The sequence below is a fragment of the Pezoporus flaviventris genome, unplaced genomic scaffold, assembly GCF_033815535.1.
Source record: "Pezoporus flaviventris isolate CSIRO_AGI_PZ_B2104156 unplaced genomic scaffold, CSIRO_AGI_Pfla_v1 ptg000002l, whole genome shotgun sequence".
NCBI classification, from domain to species: domain Eukaryota; kingdom Metazoa; phylum Chordata; class Aves; order Psittaciformes; family Psittacidae; genus Pezoporus; species Pezoporus flaviventris.
This window is the reverse complement of record NW_026892550.1, coordinates 90,111,532-90,117,531: the sequence shown is the minus strand read 5'-3', so window position 1 is coordinate 90,117,531 and position 6,000 is coordinate 90,111,532. Positions and strand designations below refer to the sequence as shown.

The 6,000-nt window shown below is 42.3% G+C and overlaps 1 long non-coding RNA gene across 1 annotated transcript in view; it reads right to left on the bottom strand.

The window, feature by feature from the left end:
• Nucleotides 1–213: 213 nt before the first annotated feature.
• Nucleotides 214–6,000, bottom strand: part of LOC133275876 (uncharacterized) — a 39,676-nt gene continuing 33,889 nt past the window's right edge. Inside the window, exons 2-3 of the long non-coding RNA XR_009745716.1 lie at nt 4,123–4,229; nt 214–340 (exon numbers count right to left, since the gene is read on the bottom strand). This is a non-coding gene — a long non-coding RNA (uncharacterized LOC133275876). The remainder of the gene's footprint in view (nt 341–4,122; nt 4,230–6,000) is intronic.

The window sequence follows — 6,000 nt, the reverse complement described above, 5'->3', positions numbered from 1 at the left end:
CCCATCCTCCCTGCAAACCCAAAAAATTGATCTGATTCCCATGGAGCTGATGGGAAAAACCCAGGTGTAGTTTCTCCCAGTGAAGCTGAAATAAAACATTTGCAATTCTCAGAACTCCATGCTTCGTTTATTGATCTCTTTCATTCAGTGCATTACAACTTAAAAAGCTCTTCCTCCCCCCTTTTAAACCCCTTTAATCAGTGGAAGATCATGTTTCGGCAGGGCTTTAATGGATTCTTGAGGACAGTTATGGAGCGTTTTACCCTTATGACTTGGCGGCTGTGTAATCAGTCTACTGGCTTAAAATCCATTTGATTTCCTGGAATTCTTCTGAAGAGATCTGAAAGGACCCCGACAGTGACAGAATTACACCGCAGCAGGGAAATCTGCTCATACTCATGGTATGTGCTACTGGTTACTCATTCCTCTCTCTACGTGTCTAGCAGCGACAGTCCAGCACACGCAGTGAGAGAACAGTAGTGCTCATCCAGGGGATTTCAAAAAGGCCTGATTATCCATTTATGCACACAATGTATTTCCAAGGTTAGAAAGAATGTAGTTACATTACACTTCCTTTGGCATTATTTATAAAGCCATGAGCTCTCATTCCCTATTGATGGAGGATAAGGAGAAAGGTTTGGGCAACCTAATTCTCTAAGATACAATCAGTGCCCGATATTGTGTTGCTTGAGTAATGCTGGCATCAAGCTAAGCCTTAGCTGAGTGACAATGCCATCTTTGCTCAATTAATGAATATTTTTTGACGTTACTTCATGCATATTTATTGCATGTTTATTGATTATTTATATATTTATTTAAAGTAAATTAGCATTAACATTTGCTCAATTCTAAATGTTTTTAGATTAACTCTTTAGAGGTAAATGAAGGTATTATGATGTGTGAAACTGCTCTCCATTGATCTGTTCTGAACAAGGAAGTACAGAAGGATACCTTAAAATGTCCAGGCTGGCCACTCAAGTATGGTGGCAGCTACAGTGCCTGGAATACCGGGCACAAGAAAACAGAAGGGTTGTTGTGGTTTTTTTTTTTCTGTCAGAAACAGCTCAGTCTCATGGCATTAACCTGATAACATCCAAAAAAACCCCAACATTTTCTGGGCTTTGCATTGATAGATAAAACCCTTAGGAGTATTGTAAGTATTCTATATGCAGTGAGGAGGTGTCCTAAATAAATGATTAGGCACAGCAGGAGAGCTAGTGCAAGGATGGCTCTGGTTTGTACTCTGACTGGAACATGGTGCTAACCTGAGCCTCTGGCCAGCACAGCGTAGATATGCTGGTAGTTGCTGCATCTGACATGTCTTACAGACCAGTTCCTGTTCCTGCCATGGTCTGTCATTAACAGTAAGTGATGTGGCAGGCAAGCAGGACTGTTTGAAACAGAACTTCATAAGACATGTTGAGAAGTTACAGTTTTGAGCTAAGGTTACAATTCTAAGTAATTCTGTGGACAAGTTCGTATAACTGAGTCAACAGCCCTGACCAGCCAAAATGTTTCGGAAATCCTGACCATTTTTAGGTCTTTTCTTTGTATTATAAGGGATCCCTCTGTGGCTGACAGAATTTTGGCACGTACATGCCAAGCGTGGTCATGGAGAGTTGCTACCACGTTCACAAGGCAGAAAAGACACAACACGCAGCTCTTCCATGTAAAGCACCTTTTGTTCTCCCCAGAAGTCTATGATGTGACCTCATAGCCTCAGTTCAAAAGCTGTAAACAAAGGTCCATAGGAATTTACATGAACAGACCAAGACACAGAGCAAAGAACCTGTAATAAACTAGGGAAACAAAGGGAGCGTATTGTCTTTCTCAAGAAATACAGCAATTGTCATGTGCACTACAGCCAAGGCCACTCTGAGAGAAACCATTCTTCACAGATGTGCTTGCGATTTATTCTGCAGGAATTAATCTCCACATTGCAATATTTTTGCTACCAGTAAACATGAAGGAAAATGAAAAAGCGATAGCAAAGTGACTGCTGTGGATGGCTGCAGCAACTGTCATTGCCTCTGCAACTTGCAGACCTTGCACTCCAGGACAAATTAATCCTTCTGTCTTTCCATAGGCTTCCTAAGTGGAGGTAACAGGCACACAAAGTGTACGAGGACCAGTGCCAGTTTGCTGTTAAATTTGAAGCCTGTTGTCAGTACTAACAGCTCTCAGCCATGAAACACTGGTGAACTGCACTCAGCACCTGATGCCAAATTTTCACCTGGTAAAGAACTTACAATTCTATTGCAAATTGTTCTAGAAGCAACTGCTAGAAGCAAAAGTACAGATAAACCCGTGAGATTGAGGACTAGACTTTCTTTTAAAGGCTATATGAGCTGTGAGAGAAGTCATGTTTAAAACTAAAATTTAGTAGGTAATATTTCCAGTTACTGTCGCTTTATTTTTCCCAAATATCAAGATAATAGCTGACCCTGCTTTGAGCAGGAGGTTCCTACACAGAGACTTTCTGGAGTCCCCTCTATCTTGAGCCCTCCTGTGACCCTTAAATGTTCAGATCTTTCAGCCTCTTCTGCAGAATGTCCACATGCCTTCATGGTGCCAATATGAAATTCCTCTCCTCACCACTTACCCTTTTCATTCCTGTTCCTAGATCTTTGCCAAAGCTTTTACTGTCTCATTCAGAATCATTCTACTACCAACATAAAAAAATACGGGGCTTTGAGCAACCCGATCTGGTTGAAAATGCCCCTGCTCGTTGCAGGGAACTTGGACTAGATGACTTTTAAAGGTCCCTTCCGACCCAAACCATTCTGTGAATACATTTCTCTCTAAGTCCTGAGCTCCAAGAAACTGCAAGAAAAGCGTACATCCTAAAGGATTACTTCCCTTGTGGTTACAAAGCAGCAGATTTAATAGGACTCCCTGTTGTAATTCAGAGCACCTGAAGGAGCCCAGCAAGCTGACCTTCAGATCTACATTGCTATGCTTGTGATCTGGGGCTCGCCTTGTTCCTGTTGCCCCGGTGTAGTCCCCCCTGTCCCGTCCTCCCCCTTGCTCCTGGGCCCCCTGTCAGACTCTCCCAGACAAGGTGCCCAAATCAATGGGGTTGCAGTTCACCAGCTGAGCGTCTGGCCCACAATGGTTTAACTCTGTCAACTAGTTGGATCTGGTTAATATTAGAGATGGATAAAATTCATCTGTTTTGGAAATAAAGGTAAGCCAACAGCTAAATCTGCCATCAGTAAAATAATAAAAGAGGTTAGGGGAAGCCTGAGAATGATCAGTTCTGGGCCCAAACTAACCAGAAAACAAATACTCCTCAAAGCTACCACCAAGAAGAAGAGGTTGAGGCCAACATTTTGATGCATGATGATGTAGAAATAACTCTGACTGAGAAACATAATGCTGGAATCAACTTTATCCACTGGCGCAAACAATAAAAACCACGAGCCAAAGCCTACCCCGGACGTACACATGGGACTCCCGTTGATTTCAGTCCTAGCCACACACATGCATCTCAGGGTGGATTTTGGAACCCCAGGTCTTTAATCCACTACCTTTACTAAGCTGAGTTATTGCATGCACTGAGGATGAGGGTTGAATAGCTGTAAGTGAGAACAGAATTTGGCCCATTTATTGTAACTGCTGTATCTGAGGTGGGTTTTCTCCACTAAAGAAACCTAACTTTTCAGCATCATGGAAAATCGTAAGCGCCATATCATAAAAAACTTCCAGCCTACAATATAAAATACACCCTGGAAAACTAATTATATGAACAAAATCCATCTTCCAGAGTCAGGAAATGATTCACTGTAGAAAGGGAATGAGGAAAGGCTTTCAGTTTCTTTGACTCTGGGCTGGGCTAGTTTTCTCTGCTAGTTTTCTGACTTTAAAGTCCTTTAGTACTCTTCTATCCAACTTGTACTGTCTCTGAAAACATCTGACCCTTTGCTCAAATGGATTACAGCATCTGTGTCTCCCCTCTTTGCTTTGGCCAGCAACACTAGGCAGACAGATAAATAACTTCAGAAACACATATCATAAATCACTTGGAAATTGAGGTAATTTGAATAGTCCTGCTGAGTTCTGATACACATTAACTACACACACAGCTTTAGGAAAGGCTGCATGCAATTGCAAGCCATTAACCTGAGGTGCATCCCACACTGTGTTCCTCAGAGCCTTACCCAGTGCTGCTGACCTTAGGGGAGTGCTCTCCAGAGTTCATGGCTCACGTACTGAATGCTTAAATCCACCTGGAAAATCAAGCAGATTATGTTTTTCTTAAGAATCCATGTTCGGAAAACATGAATTATCACAAAAAATGTTAGCAAAACAAACAGAGGATTTCCAGGGGACCACAGAAATGTGGGTGTTTGCACAAGTTCTGTGTTTGCTTAGGGTCATTGGGAAATTACAGCCTTCATAGGCTGAACTTTCTGAAAGCATAAGCAACAGCTAGGACATGAACTGCAATTGAAAGCCAAGGGAAAGGACATGTCAAACTGCCGGTCCTGCTCTCAAGAATTTTCCTGAGGGTTCAGTAATATGACTGCTATTAATTTCAAGGCCATCTAAATCTCTGGCTCTCGGGGCCCTGAGTGCACTCTCCTCAAGGTTCAGCTGCCAGGGTAAGGGTCAGTGGGAGGCTGTTCCAACCTGTGATGGTCATGGAGGGCTGTCAGTAGTGATGGGTGAAGGCGACTTTCAGCCAAGCCAGGCACTTTGACTCTGCCAGAGCTACCACCATGCAGCTCTGTAGGAGTCCCAGAGGGATATATCACCATAACCTTTAAAAGGTCTAAAGACAAGCCACATGGAGGCTCCCTGAGGCAAAACACCTCACCTCTGAGAATATTTAGCTAGAACACAGCTGAGCCCCATTTTTGCATCCTACATCTTGGCCATGAGCCTGCTTCTGGACTTCAAGAAAATCCCATGGGGGCTATGGGAAGCTTGCATTTGTTTCAGCACAGTGACATTTTAAAAAGGGGTCATTTACTGTTCTGAGCAGGTTCTGATTTATGTGCAGAAAAGAAGAACTCCAGCACAATAAGATACCATCCACCAAGAAATACAAGATCAGTTTTCACTGGCAGCTTGGGAGAAGGCTTTTCCCAACAAGTAAGTTATCTGTCACGGGCATTTGCTCCACCTTCGTTCTAGATTCAGACATAGAAATTGTACCACAAAAATCAAGAGTACATACATATTTTTATCTAAGATATATGTCTGCTTCAAAACATTGTGTTTAACTGATATGTGGTCTGACTGTTGAAGCTGTAGCCAATAGTTTGGGGAAGAGCTGATAGATACATTGAAGGAAATTCATGACAAACCCATCAGCATACCCTGCAGTTGCCTGTTACAGTATTTCTCTTTCTATTTTAAAGAGTAAGGGAAAACTGATTTGAAAAGTAGACTGTAACGAGCATCTGTTTAGGAAAGAAGAACACTTACATTGATATGTGACAGTTCAGCTCTTCAGCTGGAAATTGTAAAAGTTGTAAATAGTATGATTTTTGATCAGATGATCAATGCTTGTAAAAATAAGGATCTGTACATATTGTTCTTTATGCCTTAATGTCCTGAACTGGGCTGCAAGTGAAACATCAGCTTAGCTGACCGCATTAACCTGTTGGAGTTTAAATCCTAGGAAGTCAAAAAAACCAAGAAATGTAAAACAATGTTAAGCATGACTGGGTCTTTCACTCATTTCATTCACACGTCCAGGCAGAGGCACCAGATTGACTGTAGACTCACTTGGCACTGATGAAACTTGAAGCAAACTTGACTGAGGGAACAGTCTGCTTTTGAAAACCAAATTTTTCTGTCATTTGGTGCTCTCCATGCTCCACCCCAAGCCCGCAGAAAACATGCAGAGTGCACCACTTCCTTTGCTGAATTGTGCAAATGTTTCTGATAAATTTATCTCATGCTACCACGCGTAATGGATGGTTCAAGTGCCTTGGTGAGGCTTCTGAAAGGACTGACTGTCATCAGTTGATACCGAAGGCCAGTGTGCAG